This window comes from Micromys minutus (genome assembly GCF_963924665.1).
Source record: "Micromys minutus genome assembly, chromosome: 24".
Classification (NCBI taxonomy): domain Eukaryota; kingdom Metazoa; phylum Chordata; class Mammalia; order Rodentia; family Muridae; genus Micromys; species Micromys minutus.
In genome coordinates, this window is record NC_137959.1 from 7,052,553 (window position 1) to 7,072,650 (window position 20,098).

Below are 20,098 nucleotides of genomic sequence, written 5' to 3' on the forward strand. Positions count from 1 at the left end.
CTTTTGGATTCCTGATTTATGTTGTCCAAGATGTATTAACTGCTTGTAGTTATCATTCTCTCCTGATCGTCTATAGTCTTCATGTATCTCACATGCTGTTTCATGAAAGCCCTTTGTGTACTTCATCATGGAGGTATCCAGCACTGGTCCAGACATGTGCATGCTGCCAGCCATGGACCAATTGAACATTATAAATGCATTGTGATGAGAGATACACAGCTACTTTTCAGAGATCTTGTTCTTCTTTTAGAACTATAATACATATTATCAGCTTTATATTTTTATATCCCCCCCCCACCCCGCAGCTGAACTATTGGAAATCCAATTACTGGCCAGAAAGTACTATCTGTCTCATCCTTCATGTCTCTGCTGAATGCACACACAGAGGGTGACTAAGTACTCTTCGGGTGATATGCAGTGTTTTCTGTCACTCTGAGTTTCCGTAGGAATTTTTCTCCCAACTTCATGTTTCATTTACACGCCATGTTAGACTTAAGAGTGAAGAGCTTAAGTGTTAAACTTTCATTGTTAACCATTACCAAAAAATGGCATTACTCCAGATAGTGAAAGAGGTAAATACTGTTCAGTAAGTGTATTTGGGATCAGCTAGAAGCCCACATGTGCCTTCACTGAAGACTATGCAAGCTTTTCAAGTTTTAGGTAGGGCCGTTCTTATTTGAAATAAGTATTGAAATATTTAGTATCCAGAAGTTTCATTTGTTGGTTTTCAACCACAGAATAAAATTCACAGCTGGATGGAAATCGGAAGGATGATGACATGACACTTCTACTGACCACTCCATTTGACACTTATGCTTACTGACAGGAAGGAAGTCCATGACGTAAATAAAATGATGACGATCAATAGCTTGTGAGATTTTATTGCACATGATCAATGAGTTAAGGGTACTACTCTTTATAAGAAAATAAGCTATCAAAATTTAAATATCTTTGGGCCAGTTAGAAGGTTTTGTAGGTAAAGGTACTTAACACCAAGCCTGAAATTAATCCCCTAGTCCCACAGAAATGAAAGAGAGAACAGAATTTGCAAATTCTCTGAATTTCATGTGTTCACTGTGGCACATGTGCCCAAATATACAGGAATATGCAGACACACCCCACACCACAGCAAATGTCATAAAAATTTAGGGGGAAATGGGTATCTAAGTTATTAGTTAATGTGGTTGGTTCTGGAGATACAACCCATGGCATCACCAAACAGTAGAGTATTCTACTAGATGAACACCACAGCTTTCTACACTATTGTTAAGGTGACATCTACATATTGACTTTATGACCCATAAAACTGAGCAGAAATACCTAAACTTAGAATCAATCTAACTAACCAATTTCTTCTTAGGGGATTTGATTTCTCATGATCAGCAACTTAACATTTTCAATCTTTATTAGAAAACAAATTATTCAAGTTTAAGTATCTTTGGGTCAATAAGATGGTTCAGTGGGCAAGGAGCTGTAGGTTTTGCTTTTATACCTAGCTAGCTGCTTCAAGAAAAATTAAAAAATAGCAAATTTTGCTTTCCTCAGTTTAAATTTTTGTGTGTTGTAATGAAGTCCAAATTTCTTTTGTAGTCAGAACCCAAGGGATGTATACATTTTGTTTACTTATCATGGATCAAAGAAGTGATGAATGAGAGATCTGAAGAGACAGAAGTCATATCCCTGCTGTGGTACTGTCCATCTCTGCTTTGGAGTAACAGCTTACCCAGCCAACTGTGGATTGGTGCCGAAGCACGTATCTGAGCATCTACTGAGCAGGGAAGCTGAGCCAGGGTTTTAAGAACTGATATGAGCATTTCGGCTGGGTTGTAAAGGATGTTCATAATGGGGAAAAAAGTTTCAGAAATGTGTATTGGCTCAGTATGGAAAAAGCAGCTGACTTTTGGCAGCGCTGATTGCCTTCTGCATTCTATGTAAGCAAGCCCTCTTTCATTAAAGTTATAACCTTTGGCCCAGAGAAACAGATTCTTACTGAATCTAAAGAGAGAAGACGACACTACAATAAATTAACAACATTTGATAAAAGCTTAAAGTTTTGAAAGGGTGTTTCTCCTCCTATTCATCTCCATTTTCTTGTCTCTTACTAAAAAAAACAAAACAAAAACAAAAACAAAAACAAAAAACAAACAAATGGATAAAACAACACCCCCAAACTTCTAAGTAATACTAATAAGTTACATATGAGATAAACAAAAACCAATACACTAGAATTAGACAAAACAACAAACAGAAAGAAAAAAAAATCTGAGACCCACTCATTTCCACACTAGAGAATTCTGTAAAAAGTACTAAACTGGAAACTCTATATGCAAAGGGCATGATCCGGGCCTTTGCAGGCTTTGTGCTGTCAGTCTCCGTCAGTTCATGTTACCCCTGCTCATGCTGATTTAGCGGGATTTTTATATCCTCATTCCCTGTGGCTCTTACCTTCTGTCTACTCTTCTTTCAGGCTTCGGTGAGCTCTGAGGGGAAGGATTTAATGGATAGGTCACTTTTAGGTCTGAGTACTCTAAGGCTTCTTACTCTCTACATCTCTGGTTGTGAGTCTTGGTATTTGTTTCCATCCACTGCATGAAGAAGATTCTCACATGCTAGTTAAAAAAAAAATGTCATGAGTATTTATTCTATTACTACTTTTATGTTCTTGTTTGAATTGAGTGAGATTTAAGTCAGATAAGATATTAGGTGGTTACTCGCATAGGCTTGTGCCACCATTGCTATAGCATATCTTGCAGGTAAGACAGCGGTGTAAACCAGAGAGTCTGTGACTGTATTGATATTTCCCTTTTATGGTAGCATGCAGAGTATCCACCTGTACCAAAGATTCTACAACATAAGATGAAGGCTTTATAAAGGCATCGGCTCTACTTCATGTTAAATGAGTCATGCAGGTGTGCTCAGTAAAGGGCTTTGCTGTCAGTTCGTGGTGAGCAAAACTTACAGTCTTGGTTAAAGCCTGAGCTATTTGGATACTGTAATGAGAATCACTGGGTTAATGCCTCCATTACCTATGATTCTATGTACAGGAAGATTTATTTAGGGACAATGGATGGTAACTTGATGTTCTATATCCTCCATTACTTGGAAATTTCACTTAGATAATCACACAGTCATAAATGAATATATACATATATATGTATTTATGTATATATAGGTGTATATATATGTATATATATGTGTGTGTGTGTGTGTGTGTGTGTGTGTGTGTGTATATAGAATATTCTACTGTTTTAAGTTTCCAAATTGTCCCTCAAGTGTTTCTTAACTTTAGCTATATTCCCCTAATCTCCCAATCCCCTTTCTGTTCCCTCTTTATCCTCCTATTAAAGCTCCCTACTCCCCACATTGATCCATAGCTATTCTGTTTTCATTTCCTAGAGATATCTATCCCCCTCTGTAGCCCTTACTCTATACCTAACTTCTGTGAATCTATTAGCTGTAATTTGGTTATTTATAATAGCCACATAAAATGAATATATATCAAATTTATCTTTCTTGCTCTGGGTTATCTCACTGAAGATATTTTTTTTCTAATTATGGCCATCTGCCTACAAATTTTATAATGCTATTATTTTAAATGGCTGAGTAATATTCCATTGGGTAAGTGTAAAGCTTTTTTTTTTTTAATTTTGTTGGAGGAGATCTCTATTGTTTCCTATTACTGGCTATTATGAATAAAGCAGCAGTGAGTATGGTTGATCACGTGTCTCTCTGGTAGGATGAAGCATTCTTTGGATATGTGACGGAGAATAGCGTAGCTGGATCTTGAGGTGAATCAATTCCCATCTTCCTGGAGAAACTGACATAATGATTTTCTTAGTTGCTGTCCAAGTTTGCACTCTCACAAACAGCAGATGATTGTTTCCCTTCAGCATGATCTGACACTTGATTTTATTGATTTTAGTCATTCTGACAGGTGTTAGTTGAAATCTCAAAGTAATTTTGATTGGTATTTCTGATGTTTACAGATATTGAACATTCCTTAATATTGTTCGTCCACTTGAGTTCTTTGTTTGAGAACTCTCTCTTTAGATCTGCACCCCATTTTTAAGTTGAGTTATTTTTCTTGATATCTAGATTTTTGAGTTCTTTATGTATTTTGAATATTAGCCTGTAATCGGTTGTGTAGTTGATGAAAATCTTTTCCCATTCAGTAGGTTGCTGCTTAATCCATATGTCAGAGTTCTTTGCCATAAACCACTGTTTTAATAAATAATTAAAAGGAGAGCTCTTAACAAAATAAGAGAATTGGCAATTTTATCCCTTTGAACTCACCAGATATTTCTCGGGAAGAAACCAAGACCTCAGTCATTTTAGACCAACTGACCATATATGGACACACACACACACACACACACACACACACACACACACACACACACACCTTCTCAGGGTTTTAAATAAACTTTAAAATTTTTTTACCTCATGTATACAATATATTATAGTTACATTTACCTTCACTCTCTTGTTCATTCTTTCTGAGGCATTGTTTATTTCTAATTAGACTATTTCTTATGTGTGTGAATATATGCCAACATATGCTGATGATGATGTGGAGAAAGAGGAACACTCCTCCATTGTTGGTGAGGCTGCAAGCTGGTATAACTACTCTGGAATTCAGGCTGGAGGTTCCTCAGAAAATTGGACATAGTACTACCTGAGAACCTAACTATACCACTCCTGGCCATATACCCAAAAGATGCTCCAACATATAACAAAAACACATGCTCCACCATGTTCATAGCAGTCTTATTTATAACAGCCAGAAGCTGGAAAGAACCCAGAAGTCTTTCAACAGAGGAATAGATACAGAAAATGTGGTACATTTACACAATGGAATACTACTCATCTGTTTAAAACAATGTTTTCATGAATTTCTTAGGTAAATGGACGAACTAGAAAATATCATCTTGAGTGAGGTAATCCAATCACAAAAGAACACACATATAATTCACTCACTGGTAAGTAATATTAGCCCAAAGCTTGATTACAGACCACATGAAGCTCAAAAAGAAGGATGACCAAAGTTCAGGTGCTTCAGTCCATCTCAGATGGGGGAACAAAAATATCCACAGAAGTATATATGGAGACAAAGTTTGACACAGTGACTGAAGCAAAGGCCATCCAGAGACAGCCCCACCTCGAGATCCAGCCCAAATACAACCACCAAACCCAGACAATATTCTTGATGCCAAGAAGTGCATGCTGACAGGAGCCTGATATAGTTGTCTCCTGAAAGGTTCTGCCAGATCATGACAAATACAGAGGTGGATGCTCACAGCTAACCACTGAACTGAGAACAGGGTCCCAATAGAGGTGTAAGAGAAAGGACTGAAGGAGCTGAAGGGGTTTGCAACCCCATAAGGACAACAATAGCAACCAACCAGAGCTCTCAGGGTCTAAACCATTATCCTAAGAGTAGAAATGGATGAACCCATGGCTCCAGATGCATGTGTAGCAGAGGATAACCTTGTTTTTGCATCATTGGAAAGAAAAGCCTTTGGTCCTGCTATTGCTGAATTCCCCAGTATAGCTGAATGTTAGAGCAGGGAGGTGGGGTGGGGGAAGGAGTAGGGGAGCACCACCGCAGAAGTAGGGGGAAGGAGGATGGGATAGGAGCTTTAGGGAAGGGAAACCCGGAAAGGGAGTAATATTTGAAATATAAATATGATATATACAATAAAAAGGAAAAAAGTATTTTTCTATGCTCTTAAAGTGTGTTTGTGGGGGGTATATAGGATGTAATGGAGAAAAATTGTCTATGTTTCACTAAAATTAAAAGCATGGGCTGGAGAGCTGGCTCAGTGGTAAAGAGCATTGACTGCTCTTCTAGAGGTCCTGAGTTCAATTCCCAGCAACCACATGGTGGCTCACAACCATCTGCAATGGGATCCAATGTCCTTTTCTGGTGTGTCTGAAGACATCTACAGCATATTCATATACATTAAAAAATAAATAAAAGCAGATGTGTGGAAGTTCAGGCCTAAAGGTCTTTCTCTTAGGAGCTCCTAATAGACATGCATGATGTCTTTGGGCTGCTTCTGGCCCATCAGCTTTTGCCTAACTACTGAACACAGTGCCTGAGGGTTGAGTCTCTGCTTCATTGCTTTTTAGAGTTGGCAGAAGTGTCACTTCCCAGAATAGAGATCCAGATGGCTTTTGTTAAGCATATGTTCTGAGCTGACTTTATGTTCGTACACATCCTAGGACTAGGCCACATGCTTGCACTCAAATTGCAAGAAGGAACCTGAAATGGGGTTCCGATCTCTGCACTGGTTATGTGCGAACAGTGGAATTTTAACACACATAAGAACCACACTTCACAGGCTCTGTGCAAAGCAAGCACACTGGCCTACCTCCAACACACGCAGGCATTATCATCTAAATCTTCCTGGATGGATAGAATTGGTTTTTGTTCAGTAAGCAGCATAAATGCTACCTACAGCTGCAGTTGTGAAACCAGTGTCTTGGTAAGACACTGGGAGTTTCCAATTTTGCTACTACATAGAAAAAATACCATTTGCTATTATTATGATTACTATTATTATTGTTGTTGTTGTTATTATTGTTACATTATTATTACCTGCTCATAACACTTTCTAGATAAGAACACTTACTAATCTATTACTGAAAACAGAGAGAAAAGGGAGAGGTTCTCAGGAGTTTTGCTGTAGAACACCATTCTCTGAAAAGGAAAGACACTCTGAATATTTTTATGTAGCCTCAGCCTCGCTCTATGAGCCTTTGAGAAATTTGACTCTTCATGAGTATCTGTATAATAGTGTTAATATTCAACTCTTAATATAGCATTTATTTCCAAATATTTTATGTTGTTAGTATATAGGCACCTTCTAATTTTTCCTTTTTAATGCATACTAGAAAACTCTTCATACATTTTTTTTCTTTTCTTTCTCTGTTCTTTTTTTCTTTCTCCTTTGTTTTGGGATGGATCATACTCTATAAGCCAGCTGGCCTGAAACTCCCTCCAGCTCTGGATGGCTCCACTTCTGCTGTGAACCTACTGTCAGGCATTCAAATGCATGATCTAGGTGTGAGCTGCCTCACCTGGCTTACTTTCTGCCTGTCCTTCTGTTTACTTTCCTAGAATAGAATCCTATAATTAGAATTGCTTAAAATCACCACATTGAAAGTATGGGCATATCTTCTGAAAAGCCATTTTCTGGAAAGACAGTGCCACACTTTTGCTTGTACTATTATGAAGAAACAATTTTGCAATCTCATCTCTTTTTATTCATCATGCCTGTCCCAGATGTTGACTGTGGTGCTTTTAGGACCATGGTGCATGCTTCACACTAGGTTACCTGGAACACAGTTGATGGCTGTTAGGACACAAGGACAAAATGTGCTTGGCTCGAGCACCAGGCACTAACTCCATGGAGTTCGAGTAATTCTGATGTTCTGATACAGATGCAAAGGCACTCAGAGAATGTGTTTTGAGATGCAGGAGAATGGGGTTCAAAGCAGCTTTGAACTTAAATATTCTTTCTTTCTTGTGAATATGTAAGATGAAAATATTTTCACCAATGTTTTACTTGTTACTTCCTGTGTACTAAAGAGGTCAGATGCATCCCGGGGATATGCTTGAGTTATTTTATCAATGCTAACAAATTTTGAAGACATACACATCACATAATGAACACATACAGTGCTCTTTCAGAAGTTGTGTTTCCCATTGTAAATTATCCTTCAACTACTTACCTCTTAGTATTAAGTGTTTATTTAAAATATATTTTAATGTAGTAGAATAATTACAAGTAGTATCTACTTTTATTTTGATGATTAAGCTAAAGGACTTTTCTCTAGTATAGTGTGCCTGACATTTTCTTTGTGTAAGCTTAGAGGTTTTAAAAGTAACTTTGGCCTCTATAAAACTGTATGCAAATGAACTTCATTTACTTTATTTTTATCTTGTATTTCTTTGTGTTTACCTTCACAATACACCTGCAGTTGGTCACTGCTGGGTGTTACACATTTGTCTTTCTTTCTAAAATACAGGTAATTTTCTCAGCAGCTACTCCACAACTTTCTTCCTTCACACTTGCAGCTCATTTAATGCTTGGTTAATGTGTGTTTCTCTGTCTGTTTCCATGGGGTCTGTGTCAGCTTATATTAAATTGTACTAATGAAAACAGAACTTTATTTTGCCCCCTCAAAAAATTAAGGCAAGGGTGAAGCAATGTGTTGTCATCTCAGTGTGTTGCATAATTGTACACATCAGGTGCTACACATTGTTGAATGAGAGAATGCATATTTGGCAGATTCCCATAGGGCACCATTGATATGGGCATTCCTTTGAGAGTCATTTCTGAGCCATGTTAAATGTTGTATCACAGTGACATATTTTATCATTAAAGCAAACATCACTAGCACCCGTACTCAAAATTTCCTTTATAATCTGCAGCTTCGATGAACTCCAGAAAAATTTAACAGGCTGTAAAATTACTCCCATTAGAATTTTTGCTTGAATTGTATTAGAAATAGAAATTAATTTGTGCAGGAAGTGATATTTTTATTGTAAATAGTTTCCCACTCAAGCTTGCGTTATTGCACCTTGGTCCTTTTTTACAGCTTTTTATAATTTTATTTACACAGCTATTCATAAGTTATTTTATTGATTTTGTTGTTACTACACCGTCAATTCAAGTTATTATTGCTACTACCAGGAAATCACTTTCATATATTCTGAATGGTTTAGTTTCTATTTCTTACTATTACATAGAAAAGTTATTGTTACAAATTTACCTTGCATGCTGGGAGTATGCTTGAGTTACTTTATTAATTCTAACAATTTTGAGGTATTAAATGGTTGGATTAAGACCATTTGGAGGTTAACCTTTGTGACTGCTAAATTGCACGTTGCTCTTAAAGATAAATGATGGGAATTAGGCTAGTGTAGTATGATTTTGGAAAGTTGCTGTAAGAGACAGAATTTTCCACCTTATTTTAGAAGAGACTAATTACAATACCATTTAACGACCAGGTATAGATATCCTGTGGAACAGATATGTAAATTCCAGGCCTTGTAGGGAACAAAGGCTTGATTTTTTTTCTGAGATATTGAAAGACTTCTGTATTTCAAGATTCCCTGAGGCATCTGACCTGTTATCCTCTCCCTGAACACTGACCACTTCTCAGCTCAACCCTCCTTGCTTTTGTAGTTGTCATATGCCACAATCTTTACTGAGGAGGCTACTGTCCCCAAATCACCTAGATATCACAGCTCAGTATAAAGGATCTGAAATTCAAGTGTCTTCCACGGGGTAACATGCAAAACACAACAGTCCTCAGCCCAGTTGGTGTTAGATTTCTACCACAGAAATCTAAGGTAGAAGAGAAAACTGAACCAGAGACTGAAGAACACATGGATCTCTGTCATGGAGAAAGGAATCCCAGATGATGCCGTTTCCATCCCTTTGAATGTAACACATCATAATCATAAACAATAATGCTCAATACGGACTAAGATCAGGAAGTCACTTATAACAGAATTTTGTTGTTTGTTTTAAAAGAAATGTTCATATTCTAATAAATGAAAATGTCCCCTTTGATAAATTATTAAGAAGGTAATGGTAGGGGTTAAATAAGATTTACTGTTTACAATAAATGTTTATTTAGTGGGTCTGTGGCCTTCAGAAGATTAGAGCAAATAGTAGTTCTGACTTCGTGATGGAAACTTACAATAAATAACATCACATTGGCGACAAAATAAGACTAAAAGATCAGGTTCTTATAACACAATAGAGGCTTCTGCATCATGAAATTTTGTTCTTTGTACTTGCACAATTATTCTGCAATTCTGTTTTCTTTTCTTTCACTTGAAAATTACTTAAGCATATATTAGGACACTATAAATCACAAGATAATGTACATATATCTAGTCAGCTATACTGCATTCATATGGATAGATTCATCACAATTTTAATTTAATGATAATCACTTTGCTACGATACTAAGGATGGGCATTGCCATATATAATATATATAAGGGGGCACAATGTTAATTTCTGGGTGACCTTTAAAAGATGGGTAACTTGTAGTGTGTTCAAGTGCTAGCATGAGGTTACCATTCCAGATACATAGCAATCATGACCAAATAGACCAGAGTATTTCCTGCAGTGTGTACCTGAATATAAGCTTAATATACCAAAGGCATGGCATTTTATGAGATGTATGTAATGCCTTTTGTTTTACATCTACTTAGCAATTAATTAATAGGTTATATTTCTTCCGTTGTAATGTTTTACCTAATTTCATATTATAAAAATTCTTATTACTTATCTTCAATCCATTACTGGATCCATCACATTTAAATCAGATCTCTTAAGAGAATTAGAGATGGAGTATTTTGATTCCCAATTTAGGCCTGGTTTGGTGTAATATTGAATCCCCGGTAGTTTAATTAATTGTTTAAAATCAAAGCCAGTTGTCACTAGTCTTTTGTATCAATGTATTCTATATCCTTGAGATCACCCTTGATTATAAAATATTTTTATTCTATTTGTACTAATAATTCAAGTACTTCTTTGTTATTGCATTCTAAACAATATAGCATATCTATTTTCACAGCATTGACCTTAAATATTGTTAATTATTATTATTAAGATAAAACTTAAAGTGCAGATATGGTGCCTTTACCCTCTATGAACGTACATCATCACTTTCTTGAAGCAACTTGCATATCTGAACATTGTGGCTTTTGATGTGTCCTGGGAACCAGTCTGGGGATCATATATTGTGCTTGCATCACTGTCAGGATTGAAAGAAATTTGTTTTTTAAGTGGTGCCACAGTTAAAAAATATATTTAACTCAATAAAATATTTTCCATTAGTTTGTTCATTCCTATATATTAATCCCAGGGCCTTGACAAACATGCTAGTTTATTATAACTCTTAGAGATAAAATGAAATATTTGCAATTAATAAAGATCAATTTGAATGTTATCCTTCCTTATAAATACAAGGAATGGGCTAAGGTGGCATTTAAAATATATTTATGCCTGGCATATAAAAATAAATACTATTATTGAAAAAGGTATTGCATATGGGTAAATATTCAAATATTTAATTAATAACATTGTGCTAGGATTCAAATACTGATTCCACTAATGGCAGGGCCATGACTAGGACACATGTCATGTGTTCCAGTGTTTGCTCAGCTCCTTTTCTATATATATTTCTAAGTCACAAAGTACTTAAGTCCCCTCGGATCACTCTCAGATAGGCACTATGAGCCTTCCTAAGACTCAGAAAAGCTGAACAATCTTGACATATTTCAGAAGAGTAAAACAATGTAAACTTGAATCCATGGTAAGAGGAATCATGAAACTACTCAGGGAATGACTTTGGGATCTCTTCCCAATGGAGTTGTGTGTGCTCATGCTCAGAGCTCTTAGCAAAGCTATGCAACAGGGATGAGTTATGAAAAACCAGAATTCATTTGGGCTTGAGGAACATAGTCTTATCTGAAGTTGATTACACAGTAATTAGGCTGTAGGCTTATGTAATTGACCTTAGCTGTCTAGACTCCAGTGTCCCTTCCCCTAAAGTATCTTCAGGTCTTCATTTCAAGCCATGGTTTGTAATACACTTGCCTGAGTATTTGGAGCAACAAAGAGTGAAGCATCATGCTTTACTAAGACATGCCTTTAAAAATTGTCTAAAAGTATCCCATATGAGGTATCCTATATTTTCATCAATCTTCATCTCCATTTTTCTGCCATGTCTACACTCCCTCTTAAATTTATTATTGTTTTTCATCTTTGGGGAAGACTGATCCTCCCCCTCCCAGCAGTCATTAATTACCGGTTGTTCCTCCTCAAGAAATGGGGTTTTATGAGATCAAGATCACCTTATTCATCATATGTATGTGAGCTGGTACTGTCATCTTTCAGATCGCGTTTAAACAACTATGCTGTTGAGGTTCTGTCTGACACCTCTCTGTCACAGACTGGAGACTTTGTCTCACAGCAGATTTTCTGATTTTTTTTGGCTCTTACAATGTTTCTGGACCCGCTTCCACAGTGTTCCTTGCTTCAGTGTAGGGATCTGGTTGAATATGTGTAACTTGGGCTAAGTTCCCCATAATAATTCCCTTCAGCTTGACCAGCTGGGCTTTCTGTAATGTTTACTATCTGCTGCAAACAGAAGTGTCTCTGAGGAGAGACATGAGATATATTCTAAAACTAACTATTTAGAATAGAGTTAGAAATTATACTTACTCAAGAAATGGGAGCAGTAGGTTCTCCTTTAGTTTACATAGCTTCACAGCCATGACTAGTTGGCTATGTTTCTAGTACAAAGCATAAAGTCTCTCCTACTGAGTACATCTAATGTCCAATTGGATAGGTGTGGTAACTTCTAAGATACAAGTGCAAGTGCTGTACCTGGGTATCTCCTGTTATGTGAGCCATTGTGGTTCTTGGTGTCACAGCTGGGTAGCACTATTGGATGTTTTTCTCTCTTGACATCTTGTATAAGACATTCTGGTACTATGAAAGCCAGCCCTTAGGGAAGAGAATTTTGGGTTGGATTCAGCTGAATTCCTTCAAGTCCTTTGTCTAAAGTGCATGGTGTCTTTATTAACCAAGACTGATGTGCAAGTTCTGTAAAGCAATGAAATGCAGCAGTGATGCCTTTATACACATTTACAAACACATGCATGTATTATGTAATTTATGTAAATATAAAACAACACTATTCCCTATGTTTGTGGGACTAAAACCTGGAATAACCATGGACACCATGAAATGAAAAGGGGCTATGATGTGAGGAGAGAAGCTGTTGAGAGATGCTAGGAATAGGTGGAGAAAATGGTAGGGGGAAGGTTTGAAAAGTGAGGAAGAAGGTAATACTGGGGAAAGGAGAGACAAGGTACAGATGCCATTAAGGTCTGCAAAGTCTAAACCCTCTTATGAGACTGTTTTAAGAGTTCAGAGGTCATCCCCCAGCAGCTGGTCCTGAAGACAGGTATTCTTGGAACATGTAGAGTTTGAGTAATATAAACCTACTGAATTGACCTCTGGTTGACCTGTGGTTATGAGGAATAAATGAATTGATCTATGCTGTGTCAAACAGTGTCTGACAAAGAACAGTACCAGGCACATGTGAGTATGACATAAAGGACAATGCTCATTCTTCCAGTAAGCTCTTTGAGTTGCAAGGGGCTTAACTAAGACTAGAAGCAGTGTTCTATGAACAGTATAATGAGTCTTCCAGTTTTATAATGCTGAATATTTATTTGATGCATTCATGGATAGATACTTTATTAAGATGATGTGTGTGTGTGTTTAAAACACAACATTCTAAAACTTTGGGTTTTTTTTTTTTTTGTACTTTTCAGAGCCCTAGAACCAGTGGAACAATAATCCGAGTTCCAAGGTGTTGAGGAACACAACATATATCAGGTACAAGAATTATTCCCTGTAGCAATATATTAGTATAATAAGTAATAAGCATTACATTGATAACTGTTCAAGTATAGAGGGTCTTTGTTAACAACTTTGCTATAGCACTGTTTGTTTGAAGATTCAGATAGGCATGAATGCATTCTAAAAGGTGGTTGAGCATATTATGAAGACAAATTAATTGCTTTGTTTATTTTAAGGTAATATTTGGAAGCTTCAGGTATACCAAGTACAGACAGAAATGTGAAAATTAACCAACTATCATTACCTATTAAGAAGAAACCTCTGAGAGGCTTTTACAAGACTGTACAGCACAAGCATGTCTATTCTTGCCTTAACAGAACTTACTGTCTGGTGGGAGAATAGACTTGTGTGAGAAGAGTTTATAATTAGAAAATGTGCAGTGTTCAATAGCACAATGCACTGAGAAAGAGTAAAAGAGTTCACTGAGTTTGGGAAAATAGTGTCTATTTTTCTGGGTGTCTTTTAAATTAAGACCTAAAATGTGAGTATAGAGACACTCAGGAATATGGAGGAGCATGAAATATAAATGAAAGAAAGAGGAAGCAGAGGAAGAAGAAGAGGAGGAAAACAGAGGAAGAGAAGGAGAAGAAAGGAAGGAGAAGAGAAAGAAGAGGGGTTGGGAAGAAAAGAAGAAACAGAATGGGTAGCATGGCATTGTTATGGCCACACAGGTGGAGACAGATGTGAGCTAAGTCTCTGATGAAGAACTAAACCAGCCACGCATGACAGGGCCTTTCTATCATGGAGTGACTTTGGACCATTTGCCTTGGTAAATTTAACATGTGTTATGTTTTTGTTATTGTTACTGGGCCATGTATTTTCTCTTGATTCCCTGCACAGAGGTGGTTTCAAATCTGTCCCTTTCCCCAATCTTTGCATTTCATCTCCTCCTGTGAAATTGGGTCCCTTCTGATTGAAGAAGTGTCCAATGAGTTCATTCCTTTATATGTGACTTCCCTGTAACATTATACATAGCATGGTTTGAGGCAAAGAATGTTTGGAAATATATAAAGACTAAAACCATCCATTGTTTTGTGCATAAATTAATAGGGTAGAATTTTTATACATTGTACAGAAAGTAAAATACACACACACTACACACACACACATTGTCAGGCATATATATGTACAGACATGAACTTGAATATTCAAGTCTGTACATTAATGTGCTTTACATATCCATATTGTAATATTTCCCAAATCTATTTCTAGAAATTGTTGTAAGCCATTTCATTAAGCTCTCTTTAGGTCTGTTTAAGATAATCATTTACACCTCAGCCTAGCATGAGGAACCAAGGCCCATTTTATGTTTATGAATATTAAACCCGTACAGGTAGTTCCTACAGTCCATGTAATTCAAGCCAGGACATCTCCTCACCTTGGCGGTTTAGCCTCATCTAGCACAGAATTTTATGCCTAGATCACATGGCTAGTTGCTTCAAGTAATCAGTATATTTGAAAGTGATGTGATAGCCTTAGGTGGAAATAAGGATCTCTGAAGTTAGAGCTTAACAAATGATTTTTAATATCACCATTAACAATGTTGCTTTTAAAAAGTCAACTCAACAGAGGAAAACCACAAAATTACTGTTTGTATTTCGGCTAACCTGACTCATTCCTTTCCACAAAAATAGTCTTAGTCTTCATTTTAAAATTCTCATAATACAAGCCTACTCTCAATCCCCAGATCAAGCAAGCTTCTTGCAGCGGGGCAAGTGAGTAGCTGATGCTTAAGTCAGTGTGTTAACAAACAGGATTTTCTACATGAAGCAACGGACGTCCCAAGGACTCAGATCGACAGCTCATTTGTACTTTACCAAGAGAGAGTTTACCACTTCTGCACGAAAGGCCATGGGCTTTTATAGATAAGTTCATGTTCTTCCAACTAAATTGATTATTATTGAAAAAGAAGAAGAAAATCACAAATAATTCCCCAAAGCTCTGTTTCATCCCCAGAAAGATAATTGCTCGCCGCTCTTTTATTATTTCTATTCTCGTTTGCTCTCTACTAAAGATGCATTTCAAATTTGGAATATAATTAGAAATCTTAATTGAAAACGGTTTCTTAAGACAAGGAAAAGAGAGCGAAAGGACTGACATGGAAGCAGGTAAGGAGGAAAACAGAAGGTAGCCCTGTGAGCCAGCACCCGTGAGAGCCGGAAGTGGCCCCTGCGAAGCTGTTGTACTTATTGTGAGCCTTACTTAGGCGAGTGAAATCTCTCATTCTCCATAGGTTACAATTTTCAGAGATTTTATTTATTTCTGTCTGGAAAAACAGTGGTCTTGACTTCTGAAACTTCAGTTATATGTCAGCTGACCGCCCCCCCCCTTAATTGTATTCTCTACATTTCCTATGCATCTTCTTTATCTTCAGATTTTGTAATCTCATTTTTCAGTACGATTTCTATGTTGCCTTGTGTTTCCAATTACATACCGGCTGGTGCTTCACACCCAGCCTAGATGTACATTAGCGAGCATTAGAAAGGAAACAACAGGAAGCCAAATCAGAAAGGATGCTAGCTTTGTGGACACGCTCTGCAATCTGTCGCACAGAGTGTCACCAGTGAAAGCATGGAGACTGTGTTATTGATTCTGCCCAACAGAGGCAGACTCAAAGGCAGATGCATTGATCTTTTCCTTCCTACTGGCTCTTGCAGATGTTATAATGTTATAGATTCTTCCACTCAAGCAGTAAGTTCCATTTCTAGTCAAGGCAGCATGTTGCTGAATTGCACACGGCACTTTGAGTCTTCCTTGGGTTCATTGAGTGACACTGTCAGTTCACAGTATCACAGAAGAAAAACTCCACTTGAGTTCTTCGGCTTAAAGACCATGCCCAACATAAGGCGAGAATGATCCGAGCCCCCTGTAAATACTGCCATTAGAGGAAATCACCTGTATCCTGTGGGTAGTCCACAGCCTTGGCCATTTGTCTTTGATTTCATTGAGAATCCCTGCTTCCTACTGCCTTCCTTATTCTTTTCCTCATTTCCTCTTACTCTTTCTTTCTTCTTCCTATTATTTGTCCCCAAATTTTGACATACAAATCTTGTAAATTTTTATCAAAAAGCAAATCCATAGAGCAGTGATAGGTGTGCCATGGGATCATTATTTTATTACTTTAATATTTTCTTGGTTTTCAGAAAGTGTGTTGTGTTTGGCATCAGTAGAAATGGAGCTCAACATAGAGTCTATAAAAGCCAAATAACATGCATGTTCATGCCTCTTCTTTTCTCTCTCTTCTGGGTCGTCTTATTTTTCCCTTCCATTAGAAGTGACTTGTTCCCATCCTGACACCTGTGGTACTGGAGGGAAGAATTCAGCTTGTGAACATCAAGACAAAAGACTTATCAGTCGGCTGTGTCAGGATGAATATGCTCTCGAATTTCCTGTTTGTATTCTTCAGGAGCAAGACTCTGGTACCCAGTGGAACCTGGGTTCATTGAAAGTTTCATGCATCTTTTTCCTTATTGCTTTCCCTATGTTCCTTCCTTGGTTTATAAGTTGAATGTGTGTGGTATTGAAAGCTCATTCTGCATATCTGCTTCCTCTACAGTCTCCCTACCTCTTCTCTCCACTCAACGGTACATACCACAAATAGAACTTTGTGGATCTTGTCCTTTAGAATCCTTGGATCCTGTGCATTTCCATTTGCTCCTGGTCACTGGGAGAGTCTTATTTGCAGTAATGTACCCTGCTTCCAACATTACACCCAAAACTTAGCGCAGGTTAATATATTTTGTTGTTTGCATATTTTAGTAAATGGGAACTTACTTCTTCCCAATATACAAAAATGTATCCAAAGCATAATATGGTAGAATAAATTGTCCAAGAAGCCAGAGTAAACAGAAGAGCTATGGCAAGCTGAGCTGATTGTGTTTTAAGTGTTTTTAGCATGTGCTATTCACTTGGCGAATGACTACAATTAGAGGTGCCATGTGAGAAGAAGTCCAGGATATACACCACAGTAATACAGCATAAAAGAATATAAAGGCCCCAGAATAGCAGCAAGAAGTATTTAAATGAAGACAAGATTATTACATCGATAAAAGAACAGAGACTAGTGAGGAAATGCTCACTCCCCAGGGTAGAAAGGAATCAAAAGTTCTATGTGACAGTGATCAAGGCAGAGGTGTGTGGATAACAGAGCAAGGAATGAATCAAATGGAGTGCAGAGAGGGTGGGCAGAGAGAGGGGTGCAGAGAGAGGGGGCAGAGAGAGGGGGCAGAGGAAAGAGTGCAGAGAGAGGGGGCAGAGGGAGGGGGCAGAGGGTGGGGTGCAGAGAGAGGGGGCAGAGGGCGGGGTGCAGAGAGAGGGGGCAGAGGGCGGGGTGCAGAGAGAGGGGGCAGAGGGTGGGGTGCAGAGAGAGGGGGCAGAGGGCGGGGTGCAGAGAGAGGGGGCAGTGGGAGAGCTGGAGAGAGGGGGCAAGGAGAGTTGTGCAGAGAAAGGGATGCAGCGGGAGAAATGCAGAGCTGAGTGTAGCCCACGTTCCAGTGCTGCCGATGTTCATTAAGCACTGAAAAGCAGTGCTCTGGAAGACAGAAAAGGAAACTTTTCTCTTTGCAACATGCACTTTATACGTGTTCTGTGCTTATTAAATGCACACCATACGAACGATGTGTGTATCTTCTAACTTCTCCTCATACAAGAACCGAAGAAGTGTTGAAATTGACCACCACAAGCCATCCAGAAGGTAGACAAAGAGGGGTAGTGAGTTTTTCTTACAATTTTTTTATTATTCAGGCATAAAGTGAGCTCCCAGTACCTCCATGACTGCCGTTCCTTTCTGATCACAGACGACAATGCATGATACAGATGGATTTATTAAATCAATCTGTGATATGGCTCAGACAGTTAGAGTATGAATTTGTAGTGTCCGTGAATGTGACACTTTACCCCTGTCGTTTTTAGAGATGTTTTGCCAGTTGAGTGTAGCAACTGAATTTTCACTGTTTCACACTGTATGTTCCTTGTCCTTAAGTTCAATGTAAAGTGATTTTACTGAGTAGGTATTTTAAGATAAGATTAATGGTTTTATGCCCATCAGATAGGTAACAATCTATCGATAAAAATAATGTGAAATTTATTACATGCCTGCTTTAGGCCACAGGAATGAGAAGGCTTAGAATACCACCTTATGTCCTTTGTAGATAACCCCGGGTACTATGTGAACTTTTCTGCAGAGCTGATGTGAAATTCTAATAGTCACACATGGGCATTTATTCTTGCCTGCCTTAATAAAAAGCAGCAGACAGTGTTTTAATTAAATCTGTTATCTGTCTACCTTTGAAATTTTAAATTTCAAAAGAAAATGAACAATGAAGCATCAGAAACCGCAGATACTTTGGTCAATACTACTTAGAACTTGAAATGTACCATCATAAGCAAATCAATGAACTCTGTGAATTAATAAGTTGGGTGATGTCTGTATGAGGAATGCCCGGAGGATATAATCAAAGCTTCACCTTTCATTTTTCTCAGGCACATGACATCTAACTGGTCTTGGATGCATGGATGTGATCACACTTAGAAGGATTTTGAAACACCTGCCACTGTTCAGGCTCCACTTCCGAAGCCTTCTCTTTGAATGTACATAAAACAGTCAACAACTTGTGACCACATATAATCTCTGTGCATCCCTGCTCTTCAGACACAGTGGAGAAGGACTGGCTGCTAGGCACCATATTTGCAATACACAGTTTGAAGAAAATATCAAGGAAACCTTTGTCATTTAAATATTAACATTAAAATCTCATTGTTGCATTCTTGCCTTAAGTTTTTATTGTGAAAAGATATCAGAGGAGGCCATACTGATACTAGCCATTAGGTTCACTTCAAAATGAAAGAACTTGGGAATGTTGCAAAGTGTCAGAACATGGGCTTGCAAGCAAGAAGCCCTGGATTTGACTCTCAGTTCTTCATGAACCCAGCTAGTAGTGTATGGCTAGACTAGGGAAAGTAGGAGGCTCTCACATTTCCTGTCATTCTCAGCCATGCAGTAAGCTTAAGGTCAGCTGAGATAAACAAGAATCTATCTCAAAAATGAAAAAAACAACAACAAAATTGTGGTGTGAATGTTATTATAAAACTTTTTGGGGCTCCAGGGTTTAAGTATTTAATTGATTGGTTGATTGATTGATTTAAAATGCAACCTGCCACATGAAGCTGCTGTAGGAAAAAAATGTTGTAAGGTTTTAAGCCTTTCTTTTTCAACATCCAGTAGAAGTTCCTAGATTTTTAGATGGTAGTTAGTGGTAATCAGGAATGTCACAGGCTACGGGAGGATGATATCAAAGCTCATTTTAGAACAAGGACCTGTTATCCGACAGCTGGGTATACTTCTGATCCATTTCTGGGTCTTGGTGTTGTCTTCTCTTCGGAGATAATCATTCCAAGTTCCGCACACTCTCTTAATTCTGTGTTCCATTGAAATACATGATTCTTGTGTCTTATTGTTAAACTATCTTTTTTTGGTTGTTTCTTTGACAGTACTAGAGCTTAAACACAAGGCATTGTGCATACCAGCCAAGCATGATACCATGGAACCAAACTTCCAGACCCTATTCTTCTCACGATTAGTAGAAGGTAGAAATATCATAATTAGTTCAAAGAGGAGATGGATGTTCCGTCCTT